Here is a 16828-nt window from a genome sequence, read left to right as displayed (position 1 = left end):
TCTTTCTTTCTTTATTCATTTATTTATTTATTTATTTATTCGTTTATTCATTCATTCATTCATTCATTCATTCATTCATTCATTCTTTAATTCATTATTTATTTATTCTTTCTTTCTTTCTTCATTCATTCATTCATTCATTCATTCATTCATTCTTTATTCTCTTTCTTTCATTCTTTCTTTCTTTCTTTCTTTCTTTCTTTCTTTCTTTCTTTCTTTCTTTCTTTCTTTCTTTCTTTCTTTCTTTCTTTCTTTCTTTCTTTCTTTCTTTCTTTCTTTCTTTCTTTCTTTCTTCCTTCCTTCCTTCCTTCCTTCATTCATTCATTCATTCATTCATTCATTCATTCATTCATTCATTATTTATTTATTCTTTCATTCATTCATTCATTCTTTCTTTCTTTCTTTCTTTCTTTCTTTCTTTCTTTCTTTCTTTCCTTCTTTCTTTCTTTCTTTCTTTCTTTCTTTCTTTCTTTCTTTCTTTCTTTCTTTCTTTGTTCTTTCATTCTTTCTTTCTTTCTTTCGGACCAGAGACGGCCGAGATACGCCCGGGGACCCCTTCGCGGACCCCCGCGGACCCCCACCCGGGCACGAGACCCACAGGGGCGGCCCCGGTCGCAACGAGATTCCCCCCATCCAAAACGGACCAGAGATGGCCAAGATACGCCCGGGGACCCCTTCGCGGACCCCCGCGGACCCCCGGACCCAGCCACTGTTGAGCAAGATTATGGTACACACATCACTCGCTCGCTCGCACGCACGCACGCATAACAGATAGTGTGCATAACAGATAGTCAGGGGAGACAGTGCTCAGTGCCTTTTGTTCTCTCAAAGCCGGTAGTGAATATAACAGCATTGACTCAGCCAGGTGGAGAAGAAGAAGAAGAAGAAGAAGAACAAATGCTTTCTGGTAAATCAAGTTTACCCAGGGTAACTGGACTAAAAACAGTAATGCAATACAGTGAGGACATGAATAATAATTTGTCGGACCGCTGATTCGAACTGGCGACCTCTCGGTATCAAGACCGCTGCGCTATCGACTCGGCCACGGCTGCCACTGGTATGGTGGCTACAGAGACAGTACCATCAGGGGACCACAGGGTGGGGCCGTAGCCTAGCTAGAGAACATTATGAACATTATGCCTTGATCCCGCAACTAGCTGGCTGATTGGCCAGGCCAGCATAGTCTGAGAGAGTCGGGAGCAGCAGGAGGGGGATTCCCCACAAAAAGTAAATAGAGGCGAGAAGAGACTGTCTTCTTAAACAATGGATGATGGAATGGATTTTATTTAGGTTTTGCGGCCTTCTTCAAAAGGTTAATTTGTTATGCTCCTCGCTCCTCGTCCGCAGTCTCGGATCTTGACCTGTGGCTGCGTACCCGGGCCGTTGAAACTCAAATGCGCTGCGTTATCCAGCAGACCAACGAGACTACGAAACCCAATGGAATTTTGGTAAGGTTCTTCTTAATTTTTTCCAGAGGGAGGTCAAAATATATTCTCAAATGTTAGGAAGGGACTACTGTTTGTTACGCTAAGATACAAGTTCTGTGTCCCGACCTGAAACTGACAGGTGGGTAATATCTCTAACTCTCTAGTGGATTCGTTTTTAGATCCATCATGTTCATTGTGTACTGTTAAAACACAACATCACTATATTGTTGTAACTGCCGGGGACACTTGCTGGTTTTATTTGTTTATTTACATTGCTTTGGGATATATTTATTTTGACACTTGTTGTACGTTTGGTCTACCTTTTATTTTGAAGTGCCCAGTGTAACAGAGTTAAATAGTTAGTTAAATTGAGTTGTTCATTTGCCCCTTATTGAGCAGTACCAGACATTGTTTTGTTGTTGCAAACTAAGATAATTTATATAGCACTTTGGTTCACTGCATATCACACTGTTTGTCCTAGTGGTTTTCCCGTAGCTGCCGCTCTGTATGTCCTAGTGGTGTTACCGTAGCTACCTCAGTGGATTCCGTGTTCCTATGAGGTGAGGCGGCTCTTTGAAAACGCTGTGATGTTATTTTATGTTTTTGTTATGAAAGAGTGTTCATTTCAGCTGTAAATTGAAGCATACAGTGTCTAATATACATATGACGTTGGGTCATTATGATAATATTATCTGAGAGCAATGAATCTTTTTGTAAACAGCTTTTGGTTTATCACGGGGACTAGTGATGACGTCACGCAGTGTTATTCTTTTTGCACGAAAATAAAGTGTGTTTACTGTTTGTGTTGTGTTGCCCACAGACAGTCTGAGGAAGCAGTGGACCAGTTCCAACTGCAAATATGTGTTTTATTCGTCTGTTCTTACAGGTATGTGCTATATATATATTGTACCAACTATAACTTGTTATAATTTAATGTTTTGATGGTAGTTCTTCTGTGATTGCAAACTCAATGTTGAGCCCAGTATGCTGCTATGGTATTCTTATTTCAATATTGTATTTGTATTAAAGACCTCTTATAATAAAATTAAAACATGTATTAGACAGAGGCTAATGTTATTGGTTAGGCAAAAAGTATTGGACAGATAAGCTACTGTCAGGTTAAAAAAAGAGTGTTCAATAGCAGACCTAAAAGCACTACAAGCTTGAAAAATAGCAGATCTACAAGCTCATAGCGCTACGAGCTTGTAGGTCTGCTATTTTTTTAAACTGTCAGGATTTAAGACATTTTTGGAATCTGATCTCAGGTCAAAATGCATTAAAGAACCACCATTCTTCCATGCGTATCATCTCTTTATAATAATACAAAATATATACAGGTAGGAAACAAAAACAACAAAAGGGGGAATTTACTCACGACCCATACAAATTGGTGTGCGACCCGCATATGGGTCCCTGTTTTGGGAAACTAAGGAATAGGGTTTGGGAAGCTCACTGACTTTAATGGAACATTAATGGAACATCTGCACTCTTAATAGTGCAGATGGACCCATATCCATGTGTTCATGTGTACATTAACCCGTGAGGGTCCATTTGGTTCAAAACTATCACTCATTTTCCTTTCCTTTCCTTTCCTTTGTTTAAATAACTTAAGTCCATGCAGGATAACACATCGAAGAAGGTAAACTCATGAGCTACGTGTCCTCCTCTCTCCCTCTCACCAGACACGGAGACATGTGACTACGGATGGCACAAGTTCCAGGGTCACTGCTACGCCAATCTGAGAATCCCATCGTCAAATATTCGGGAAAACAGCGCCTCCGCTGTTGTTTTGAGAGACTACTGCTACGCTACTTCCCCACCAGGAAGAGCTGGGACGCGGCTGAGAGGGAGTGTCGTGTCCACGGGGCCCACCTGACCAGCCTGCTGTCCCACGAGGAGCAACACTACGTCAACCGTACGTCCCACAAACGCTAATATGGTATCCGTTTCGCATTCGGGTTCTGGAAACGCCCCCCAGCCACTGCGCTAGTTTGACTGAGGTTAGGTTTAGGTATGCTTTACTGAGGTTAGGTTTAGGTATAGTTTTACTGAGGTTAGGGTTAGGTTTAGGTATAGTTTTACTGAGGTTAGGTTTAGGTATAGTTTTACTGAGGTTAGGGTTAGGTTTAGGTATAGTTTTACTGAGGTTAAGGTTAGGGTTAGGGTTAGGTTTAGGTATAGTTCTACTGAGGTTAGGTATAGTTTTACTGAGGTTAGGGTTAGGTTTAGGTATAGTTTTACTGAGGTTAAGGTTAGGGTTAGGTTTAGGTATAGTTTTACTGAGGTTAGGGTTAGGTTTAGGTTTAGGCATAGTTTTACTGAGGTTAGGGTTAGGTTTAGGTTTAGGCATAGTTTTACTGAGGTTAAGGTTAGGGTTAGGTTTAGGTATAGTTTTACTGAGGTTAGGGTTAGGTTTAGGCATAGTTTTACTGAGGTTAGGGTTAGGTATAGTTTTACTGAGGTTAAGGTTAGGGTTAGGTTTAGGTATAGTTTTACTGAGGTTAAGGTTAGGGTTAGGTTTAGGTGTAGGCTGTCAATCACAGCGACTGGCCAGTCACAGCGCACCATTTACTCAAATGCGAAACGGGAACCATATCAGCCCCACAAACAGTTGCTCTTTAAACCTTTGCATGCGTTGTCTTCGGGTCAAAAAGACTGGCCGCCAGCATGTTTACCATCAAAAGAATAAAAAGAAATAGTCATGTTCTTTTGTAAATGAACTCCCTCCTTGATCATGCTATGGCTTCACGCGAAAGCATTAACCCATTTAGACCTGAGTTAAAAAACATTCACTTTGAAAGAATATATATACTAAGATTTGCGCCGCATTCTTATGATTTTTCAAAAGCAGCAGACCTACAAGCTATGAGCTTGTAGGTCTGCTATTTTTTCAATAGATAAATTATAACACAATGTTTAAAACACCAAAAGGCTACACACTGTGTTGTTTTGAGTTGACCAATATTTTGTAAAAAGAAACAATCGATTTGAAAATTTGTTTCTATTTGAGAACCTATCATCTCTTTTGCCTATATAATAAATAACATAACCCAAAATAGGGACACCAGATTGAAAGTGGTCAAAATCAGGACACACCAGCTGCATTATTGCAGATACTGATGAATACAATAAAATAAAATCACACGTGTGTGTGTGTATTCTTAATTATTATACATCATCATCATCATACAGTACATCATCTCATAAACAACTGAATGTATGTGATTGGTTAGCCCATTTGCTCGTCTACATATGACGTGCATTTCTCCTTTCATTGTCAATGGCCAATAGGAGACGTGTGAGGACAAAAGCTGTATATAGACGCCGCTAGACTGTATATAGACGCCGCTAGACTGTATATAGACGCCGCTAGACTGTATATAGACGCCGCTAGACTGTATATAGACGCCGCTAGACTGTATATAGACGCCGCTAGACTGTATATAGACGCCGCTAGACTGTATATAGACGCCGCTAGACTGTATATAGACGCCGCTAGACTGTATATAGACGCCGCTAGACTGTATATAGACGCCGCTAGACTGTATATAGACGCCGCTAGACTGTATATAGACGCCGCTAGACTGTATATAGACGCCGCTAGACTGTATATAGACGCCGCTAGACTGTATATAGACGCCGCTAGACTGTATATAGACGCCGCTAGACTGTATATAGACGCCGCTAGACTGTATATAGACGCCGCTAGACTGTATATAGACGGTGCTAGACTGTATATAGACGCCGCTAGACTGTATATAGACGCCGCTAGACTGTATATAGACGCCGCTAGACTGTATATAGACGCCGCTAGACTGTATATAGACGCCGCTAGACTGTATATAGACGCCGCTAGACTGTATATAGACGCCGCTAGACTGTATATAGACGGTGCTAGACTGTATATAGACGCCGCTAGACTGTATATAGACGCCGCTAGACTGTATATAGACGGTGCTAGACTGTATATAGACGGTGCTAGACTGTATATAGACGCCGCTAGACTGTATATAGACGCCGCTAGACTGTATATAGACGGTGCTAGACTGTATATAGACGCCGCTAGACTGTATATAGACGCCGCTAGACTGTATATAGACGCCGCTAGACTGTATATAGACGCCGCTAGACTGTATATAGACGGTGCTAGACTGTATATAGACGCCGCTAGACTGTATATAGACGCCGCTAGACTGTATATAGACGGTGCTAGACTGTATATAGACGCCGCTAGACTGTATATAGACGCCGCTAGACTGTATATAGACGCCGCTAGACTGTATATAGACGGTGCTAGACTGTATATAGACGCCGCTAGACTGTATATAGACGCCGCTAGACTGTATATAGACGCCGCTAGACTGTATATAGACGCCGCTAGACTGTATATAGACGCCGCTAGACTGTATATAGACGCCGCTAGACTGTATATAGACGCCGCTAGACTGTATATAGACGGTGCTAGACTGTATATAGACGCCGCTAGACTGTATATAGACGCCGCTAGACTGTATATAGACGGTGCTAGACTGTATATAGACGGTGCTAGACTGTATATAGACGCCGCTAGACTGTATATAGACGCCGCTAGACTGTATATAGACGCCGCTAGACTGTATATAGACGCCGCTAGACTGTATATAGACGCCGCTAGACTGTATATAGACGCCGCTAGACTGTATATAGACGCCGCTAGACTGTATATAGACGCCGCTAGACTGTATATAGACGCCGCTAGACTGTATATAGACGCCGCTAGACTGTATATAGACGGTGCTAGACTGTATATAGACGGTGCTAGACTGTATATAGACGCCGCTAGACTGTATATAGACGCCGCTAGACTGTATATAGACGCCGCTAGACTGTATATAGACGGTGCTAGACTGTATATAGACGGTGCTAGACTGTATATAGACGGTGCTAGACTGTATATAGACGGTGCTAGACTGTATATAGACGGTGCTAGACTGTATATAGACGCCGCCGCTAGACTGTATATAGACGCCGCCGCTAGACTGTATATAGACGCCGCTAGACTGTATATAGACGCCGCTAGACTGTATATAGACGCCGCTAGACTGTATATAGACGCCGCTAGACTGTATATAGACGCCGCTAGACTGTATATAGACGCCGCTAGACTGTATATAGACGCCGCTAGACTGTATATAGACGCCGCTAGACTGTATATAGACGGTGCTAGACTGTATATAGACGGTGCTAGACTGTATATAGACGGTGCTAGACTGTATATAGACGGTGCTAGACTGTATATAGACGCCGCTAGACTGTATATAGACGCCGCTAGACTGTATATAGACGCCGCTAGACTGTATATAGACGCCGCTAGACTGTATATAGACGGTGCTAGACTGTATATAGACGGTGCTAGACTGTATATAGACGGTGCTAGACTGTATATAGACGGTGCTAGACTGTATATAGACGGTGCTAGACTGTATATAGACGGTGCTAGACTGTATATAGACGCCGCTAGACTGTATATAGACGCCGCTAGACTGTATATAGACGGTGCTAGACTGTATATAGACGCCGCTAGACTGTATATAGACCGTGCTAGACTGTATATAGACGGTGCTAGACTGTATATAGACGCCGCTAGACTGTATATAGACGCCGCTAGACTGTATATAGACGGTGCTAGACTGTATATAGACGCCGCTAGACTGTATATAGACGCCGCATAGACGCCGCTAGACTGTATATAGACGGTGCTAGACTGTATATAGACGCCGCTAGACTGTATATAGACCGTGCTAGACTGTATATAGACGGTGCTAGACTGTATATAGACGCCGCTAGACTGTATATAGACGCCGCTAGACTGTATATAGACGGTGCTAGACTGTATATAGACGCCGCTAGACTGTATATAGACGCCGCTAGACTGTATATAGACGCCGCTAGACTGTATATAGACGCCGCTAGACTGTATATAGACGGTGCTAGACTGTATATAGACGGTGCTAGACTGTATATAGACGCCGCTAGACTGTATATAGACGCTGCTAGACTGTATATAGACCGTGCTAGACTGTATATAGACGCCGCTAGACTGTATATAGACGCCGCTAGACTGTATATAGACCGTGCTAGACTGTATATAGACGCCGCTAGACTGTATATAGACGGTGCTAGACTGTATATAGACGCCGCTAGACTGTATATAGACGCCGCTAGACTGTATATAGACGCCGCTAGACTGTATATAGACGCTGCTAGACTGTATATAGACGCCGCTAGACTGTATATAGACGGTGCTAGACTGTATATAGACGCCGCTAGACTGTATATAGACGCCGCTAGACTGTATATAGACGCCGCTAGACTGTATATAGACGCTGCTAGACTGTATATAGACCGTGCTAGACTGTATATAGACGGTGCTAGACTGTATATAGACGCTGCTAGACTGTATATAGACGCTGCTAGACTGTATATAGACGCTGCTAGACTGTATATAGACCGTGCTAGACTGTATATAGACGGTGCTAGACTGTATATAGACGCTGCTAAACTGTATATAGACCGTGCTAGACTGTATATAGACGCCGCTAGACTGTGTATTATTATTATGTATATTCCATATTATAATAATAGTGACTCAAAAAAAAAAAAAAAAAAAGGGAGCACATTACTCTCATTACAATCTTAAACACTACTTGAGTAAACATAATAAAAATAAATAAAATAATACAGTCACTGCTTAAGGGTACACATCCTGACCATAATTTAAGTAAGATAGGTTAAAAAACAGTAGATAAAAAAATAGGCAACTCAATTCTGTACCTTTACTCCCTTTGCTACAGTCTTGCTGGGCAGGTTCTCAGACTGTCGCAGAATGGAGGGTCTCCCAGTCGGCTGATCCAAAGCAAAGATGTCCAGGACTGAATCGATGTGCTTCGCTTCAGGACAGGGACTTTGGTTCTCATCATTCAGAACGGATGCCATCCTGTTTTAAAGGGAGATGGAGAGCTAAGTGGGTGCATTGAACTTCTGACAAAATCCTCCACCTGACAATAAACTGGAGTGGAGACCATGTGAGCATCTAGCTCTGGTCCATAGCCTAATGCTTCTATGATTAATTAGGCTATGGACCAGAGCTAGTGAGCATCATGCAATGGCTGAATTCCACAGAATTTCTGGTCTCCCTCTTGTATAATATCCACTTTCATCTGCAGCTCATCGTCTGCTGCAACAGCACAGCAGTGCTGATACACATTGTAACATGGTGGTGAGTCGGGATTACAACTTCTTAATCTTTATAATAACAGGATTATATTTTGACGTTTGTGGTAAGAGTGTCCAGTGGGGTGGTGTTCAGTATCCGACAGACGTCAGAATAGATAAATTAGTAAAAAAGAAAAAAAGGGAAAAAAATCTTCCTTGTTCAAGGCTAAAGATATTATTATTAAAGTTATGTTTTTCCATTACATTTTCTCTATAATGTTACCCTGGTGGATTAGAGGGTGGATTACATGCTACTCTGGATTCCCTGATTTGATTTACTAGTAAACTGCTGATCATGGAACATAATGTGTGTCTTATAGCATCATTTAAATCATTTAATAGCATCATTTAAATGCTTAATTTGTAGTTCTAATGTGCAAATTAAACTTTTTTCCAACGCTCTAGAGGGTACTCTTATTTTGAAGAGATCGTCCACCGCAAGTCTTAAATTAGCTCACTAGATTAGCTCACTAGACAGTGCCATACGGGGCGGAGGCGGAGACAGAGATCCTTTGTGGTATCTTTACTGAGACATCGACGTACAAAGTAAACAAATATACAATATTTGGAATTATATACATATCCAATAAACGAAATAAATAGCATTCAATTCATATTCAAGATTGGCAATAATAAATAAATCATATTCATAATAATCATAAATCAGAATATCATATAATACTTAAAGCATCAAATAAGAGTACATAAGTACACGTCAGATTTACTCAGGATTAAATGTAAGAAACTATATTTAAGCAGGATAAACATATATATGAAATAATCAATAAACATATAACTTAAATGCACTGCTTAGGATTTCAGGTCAGAACAAACAGTTAAAAGTGGTCGAGCTACAGCTCAAACATGTGCAGTCCATAATACATTGTGATACATTGTCCCTTACATACATTAATGTGTGCTCATTAACCCCTGCACTGTACAGGGGAGAACAAACAGTGGCTAAATGATCCAAACTGACGTTGGTTCTTGGACTCACACAGGTTGGAGGGTTGCAGAAGGTGGTAGAAACTAAAGGTGGCGGTTTAGGTTTGGGAGACCGCAGCAGTGGTTTGGTGATCTGGGCTTGAGGAAATGAGTGCAGCTATGCCACTTATATAGCCTCCCACACCTGTGCGTGGCCAGGGAACAACCTGCCATTCAATCAGGCTTGATTTGGTGGCGTTGCGTGCCTCTCCATGAGCCTTTTGACATCCATCATCTCCGCATCAAGCACTGTCTGCGTTGGCGGCCGCCTCACCTGGAACGTCCAGAGCTTCTTCCACGCCAGCAGTGTCTTCTTCCATGTCATCTTTAAATCTATAGATATATCATGTTTGACACGCCCTGGCCTGGGCTGGGCTGTGGTGGCCTCCTCCTCATATTCCTGGCGACTATGGTGTTGGCTAGCCTGGATCCAGCCCAAAGATCCCGCCCACTCTCAAGAAAGCTATACAGTCTGATAATCAGGCTAGGTGTTGGCAGCATTTAGCTCCTTAATTTTGTCATTTAGGGCAAGCTATAGTTTTTGCTATTTTTGAAAATCTTGAAAGTGTGAGAATTACTGATCTCTGGTTAACATTAGGACTAGTCTGGTATTAAATTGTCATAATTTAATCACAGCTGTAGTAATTTCCATTAAAACAACAGAGTAATAACTGTTTCCATTGGTTTAAAGTAACTCTCGAGGTGTTGGCTACTCATAAGAAAATGATCTTTTTAACAAAATCAGTAACATGGTCAATCAATATTGTTCACCTTTTCTATGGAAGAGCAAGGTGCTTTCAATATAAAATCATGACACAATCAAATAACAAAAAAATATTTTATGTGTTTAAATCTCAACAGCAAATAGTGCATTATTGTAAATTGACATACAATTCTCAAAATATGCCACTTTGAGAAGCCGTGCGAAACAGTGATGGATGTTTCTATCAGTGTAGGTTGTCATTGTCATAGATCTTCATGTCAGCATCTGCAAAGAGATCAAATCAAAACAGATGAGAAACAAAAGCTTCATTTGTACCCCAATGGAGGGACAGACACCATGTCCTAATCTAGTGCATGGATTCCCAAACCGGACCCCCTGCAGTGTATTATGCATTATAATGCATAAAAAAATCAAAAATCAGAAAAGAGATTGTGGAAACAAATGGACTCCTACGGGTCAATTTTGCTCAATCTTTACTCTGTTTGTGTCTTTTACAATTTACCATGTGGATTTTACCTGTGGGTGCACATCTTATCTTTTGATTTGGATTTAATTGTATACTTCATGTGGACTTGCACAAAGACTAATATGTCTATGCCATTCCAGTACCTCATTCCTCAGGTGTGTCTGAGGTTAGACACACCTGATAGTTTTAACTCAGAAGCGTTACCCGTGGCTGCAATGCTGCATGTACTGTACTGTACTGTACTGTACTGTACTGTACAGTACTTACTTATAGACCGTGAGCCAGGGGGGTTGGTCTGTACCACCTGGCTGAATAATGCTCATAGTGATTTTTGTGAAGGTATACATGTCTAGAGTTAGAAAATATGTGATAGCATTGCACCAGTGGTAGCTTTATGAGTGCTATCATGCATTTTATTTTATAACACTATGGCGAAAATTGCATGGATCAATATGAAAAAAACACACCCCCCCAAAAATGATAGTTTATTCAACGGACCGAAATAACTAAACAAAAGCTCTCCCTCTCTCTGCTCTTATCTCCAAAAATGTTAATGTGTAAACATTTATGAAACCATATAACCATTTACTGTTACCATGCATAATGTATAGTGTATTTACCACATTAATATTAGTATCACAAAAATGTTGTGGTCGCATACTGATGAGCCTGGGAGAACATACCGTTAAAAGTGTCCACATCATCATAAATATCGTCCCCTTCCCTGTAAAAAAAACATTGAAACTCTTGAATGGACAACAAAAGCACTTTTTCTTTTTTTGTAGGCTACTGCACAGCGACACCAAATGCAGGGCATCTTTTTAGTCAAATATTAGTTATACAACGGGCAGAGGAGACTTACATTTGGAGAAGCAGAGCCCTGGAGACATATCCATCTGTATGCAGGAAGACAAGATGAAGACTTCAAATAACAATGACTTGACCTAGCCTGGCCATGTGAAGACTTAAGGTTAAAATGCCATTTAGATTTAGACAGATTCTGGGTTCATGATTAACCTGATATCCCATAGTTTCCGTAGTTTCAATGTACAGATTATTTTTGATAGTACGTACCAGTATGTTGCCTAAATTGTTCTATTGATAAACTTCTACTCCATCACACAATGGTTTAATTTTCAACAAAGCTATGCATCCATAAAATATATAAAATGACGAGTGAAACATTATCTTCTGGATGAACGATACTTTCAGTATTATGTGAACATTTTATTCAACATTCTCCCTTGTAGACCTAGCTATTACTGTCTGGTCTGGTTTGTAGGGCAGAAATTCAAAACCAAGTGATCCCTGGCCTCTGCCACAAGAGGGTGCTACGAACCTGGCTACTGGGCGTGAATTACTGGCTGCTGCAGTTCAGGCCATGAAAGTGAATGTAATAAACAGCTGTTAACTGATGGGACCAGGGATCATCACCATGCTGGCTTGTGGTGGAATGTTTTTGTCAATATTCTATTTCTGCCACAGACATACAAAATGAGTGTACAATAATATGACCAGGAGCACATAAACCCCCAATTTTGATACGCATGCATTAGACCTTGGACCCCCCATTTCATTTAGTTTTTTGCTGTAAGAGAGTTACAGACTCATGGTGTTTATTTGGACCCCTTGTGGTCCTCAGACTCTACGCTGGGAAACAGTGACATCAAATGACTATTCAGACAGGAAGTGGTGTGTGAACCTACATCGTCTGTACTGGTTCCGACACAGGGCTTTCGTGTCATTGGTCAGTTGGATGACGTCCAGGATCTCTCCCTGTGCTACTGCCAAATCCTTCCCCCCCGGCTTCCTGATGATGCCGTTGGGGTCCACCATCATGGTGTGCAGAACCGTCAGGGGTCCCTCATACTGGGAAAGAGAACATTCAGGTTTAGACCAGTACAGGGCTGAAACCATCAATTGTATTCTTAGCAATTAGTCTATCGATCACGTTTTGATTCATCGAATAATCGAGAAGTGCGTTTTATATCCTAGATTTTCAGGCCACTATAAGATCAGAGCAATGTGTGATTGCAAATTACAAGTGTTTAACACTGCCGTAACACTGTTATAGTGCCACATATGTGTGCAATTTAGTCGTTTCGGTGCCTGAACTGTGTTTGTGCCAAGTTTGGTGCGGATTGGAACATCAGCGCACCTGTCAACGTGACATTTACTTTACATGCTCAACGAGCTCAAAGAGTATTGCATAACCTGAGGGGCATGCGTTCCCAATGACCATTGTCGTAGTGTAAATAAATTAAAGCTGCTATAAGCAATAAGGTCAACATTTTAATTTTTGAATTTTTTTTGTTGGTATTCAGACATCCAGCAATGGGTAGAACGCTCCCAAAAAATGTAGTCTCTGTGACTACATTCTTTTGTATTCAGACGGCAGTCTGAAATTCAAACTTTGACATATTATTATTGCTTATAGCAGCTTTAAGTAACAAGAGATATTTACCTTAAACCTTTTTCTCAGCTCCATTTCCACTTTAGGATCTATCCTGTAACAAATTGGCAACAACACAAGCTTAATTTATACTTTGTAGTATGGAGTCAACTCCATATATTGTAGTACTAACAGTGTTGCTTGCCGAAAATAACCGATCCGTTATTTTAGTTGTAATAGAGACTTGGGAGACAACCTCCAACCACTGCAGATGTGCAAGTCATATTGTATTAACAGTCCAACATACAGATTGGTTAAAATAACAATCTATTCATTAAAATAGGTTCCAAATTGCAAATGAGAGCTAATTGAGAACAGTGGGTCTCTGCTCTACTCACAGTCCTTAAGGTGGTTGCACACTGGTGCGTTTTGCAGATCCGAAAGCAGTAGGCTATCACTAGCTGTCAGCCTGTCACCAACACCCCACTGGGCCCCACTAGAAAGCTGCGTAAAACTAATCAAATCGACCCTGATCAGAATCAGAACGCACCAGTGTGCAAACACCTTTAAGACAGTGTGTTGTGAATTGAATTGAATTGAATTGAATTGAATTGAATTGAATTGAATTGAATTGAATTGAATTGAATTGAATTGAATTGAATTGAATTGAATTGAGCTGCTCAACTTCACTTGGACAGATACCTGATTTCATGAGGAGGCGCGGGGAAATCCACTGGCACTGATGGACCCATAAAATCTGAAAAAATCAGAGACACAGATAACCACTATAGTCTTATTCACTCAGTCTTCACCTATCATAAACATCATGAATATGAACCATTCTGACACAGTCAGCACTCACCGTTTTCCTGTGCCCAGCTGCTGCTGAAACGGCAAAGCAGAAAAACAATAAAGAACTCAACTTAGACAGAATACAGAATCGAGGTAATACTGTACATAATTAATAGCTATTTATATACCATATCTACGGAGCCCCTGAATATATTTTATCTTGTACGTACAAGATCCCAGGCTCCCCCAAAGTTAAGTGTCGAAGTGTCCTTGAGCAAGACTCTGAACCCCTAATTTCTCCCAATGTGCAGGTTGGTGCCTTGCATGGTTTCCTCCAGCCATCAGTGTTATATAACGTGTGTGTGAATGTAATTATGCCGTGGGTGCAAGTCCCGATCCCGACGACCTTTCCTGCGTGTCACTCCCGTGACTCTCTCTCTCTCCCCATTTCCAGCCAAACAAATATATACAAAAAAGCTTGATTGATCGAATAATAGGCACGAAAATACACATGGCCTACGACCCTCACCTGTCCATGTGGTCACCCGAGTCCACATCGTAGTAGATGTCGTCAGTCAGAGGGGGGTCGGGTGGAGGGGGCGGTAGGCGGAGGTCATGTTGTGGGGGTGGTAGGCGGGGGTGATGTGGGGGTGGTAGGCGGAGGTCATGTTGTGGGGGCGGTAGGCGCAGGTCATGTGGGGGTGGTAGGTGGGGGTCATGTTGTGGGGGTGGTAGGCGGGGGTGATGTGAAGCCAGTAGGCGGGGGTCGTGTGAAGGCGGTAGGCGGGGGTGATGCAGAGCCGGCGGGCAGGGGTCGGGTGGAGGTGGTGGTAGCGGATATGCATCCAACCCTTTGGCTCGAAGAACTTTACGTTTCACCTCGTCATAGTCCACATCCACGCAGGTGTTGCTGATATAACCGTCTGCAAGAGGACAAGACTAATAAACATCCGTGAGCATTTACTTTTCGGTACAATGAACAATGATGTTAGCCGATCTATAAGCTCACAGCGGCTTGCATTTGTGAGACATTCTGAGCCTGTAGCTCAGCAAATTTTGCAATACTGAAAGTCCTTGAAAAACTAGATCTTCAGACCGCTATTGTTCCATATTGCACTGATCAGAGGGATGGTCAATGATCATCAAGTTATAGCCATTTGAGTGTTAAAGACTGCTGTTGCTTGTGTAACAGCAGTATGTGTGCTTTTTTGGGGCGTTTTTTGCCTTTATTGATAGGGTACAGTAATAATTAGACAGGAAAGGGGGAGAGAGATGGGGCAAAGGCCGACAGGCTCGGGACTCGAACCCGCGACACGCCGTCAGGCTGCATTACCAGCCTAGGTGCTTGGACCGCTCAGCCGCGGCCCAGGCCTATGTGTGCATTTTTGGGAGCAAGCTGGACTGTCCAATGTGGCCGCTGTTGTGCCTATCCTCAAGCCATACGCCTGAACAGTGTTTTGTTTGGTGCGCATCGGAGCAATGAAAAAAGTACATTTTGAAATACAGCATGACAAATGTTTTCTTTTGGGTTTGAGGTGGGCCGAGGGCCGGCCCAAACCCAAACAACTCACAGTCTCCATTGGGGGTGCGAGCGAGCCACCGGCCGCCCGGATTGTCCTTCACCCGGAGGATCTCCACTCTGTCTCCCTGGTGCACGTTCAGGTCCAGTTTGCCACCATGCCAGTCCTGTCGCACCTGAGCCACGTAGAGAACCTCCACTTCCCCTTTGATCTGCAGCAGGAAAGACAAACACTGTCAACTCAACTCTGAGGGTTTACAAATGAACCCTTTTGACTTTGAGTCCACAGAGTACACTCAGAGTATACAATACATTGATGATATCCTGCAGCAGAGGTTCTCCACCATTTGCATGTCATGGACCCCCAAAGTGAATATGCTTTAAACAAAGTATTTATATATTTTTAAATAGCCAATATACAGTCTCACAACCCATCGCTGCATTTTGAGAGCTTGGAGATATCTATGTATAAATAAATGCACTAAGTCTCTGTGCGTACGTACGTACGTCTGTAATCCACGTAACTCGAGAACCGTTTGCCCCACCGACTTCAAATTCGACATATAATACGCGTTCCACACCACCACAGGGAGTGCAAGTGCCTGGTGCCGAGTCCGTCTATATATATCTCCATATATGGAACTGGCCTGTTCTGACATCACAGTCTTTGTTCTGACATCTGCATAGACTCCATATTTGGGCATGCCTGACAAAGAACTCCATATGGGCATAAAAGGGACACAGACATAATAACTGGGTGGGGCATTCATTTCCAACTTGCATCGTTCCAAGTGCCCAATGGGCACCGCTCTAGTAATAATAATAATATAATAGGGCTAATATAATAGGTACTGTATGTGTTTAAAGTTTAAACTGTTCGTCCTTTTGCTGCGGACTGCCTGGGAGCCACTCAGGGAGGAGTCCTCCCAAAACCACACGACAAACTTGTTTTTAAAAAGTGCTATACAAATAAAGTTATTATTATTATTATTATTATTATTATTATTATGTCACACAGTTCTCTTACTTTTCATGGACAGATGGACATGCAGGTGGGCATTTCCACATCCTACCTGGAATTTCTTCCTCAACTCACGCTCCCCTTTCAGTCTCTCCTTTTGTTGTCTCTTGTCCTCCTGCTGTCCATGTGTCTTCACCTCTGTCTTCTTCTCAGAGAATCCCTTCTTCAGTTCCAGTTGTCTTCTTTCAGAATGCGAAAGAAAGAGAAACATATCACAAAGAATGTGCTAAATATCACTAAAAGTGGTTC

The sequence above is a fragment of the Protomyctophum bolini genome (genome assembly GCF_963924005.1).
Source record: "Protomyctophum bolini genome assembly, chromosome: 8".
NCBI classification, from domain to species: domain Eukaryota; kingdom Metazoa; phylum Chordata; class Actinopteri; order Myctophiformes; family Myctophidae; genus Protomyctophum; species Protomyctophum bolini.
This window is presented reverse-complemented; position numbering follows the sequence as displayed.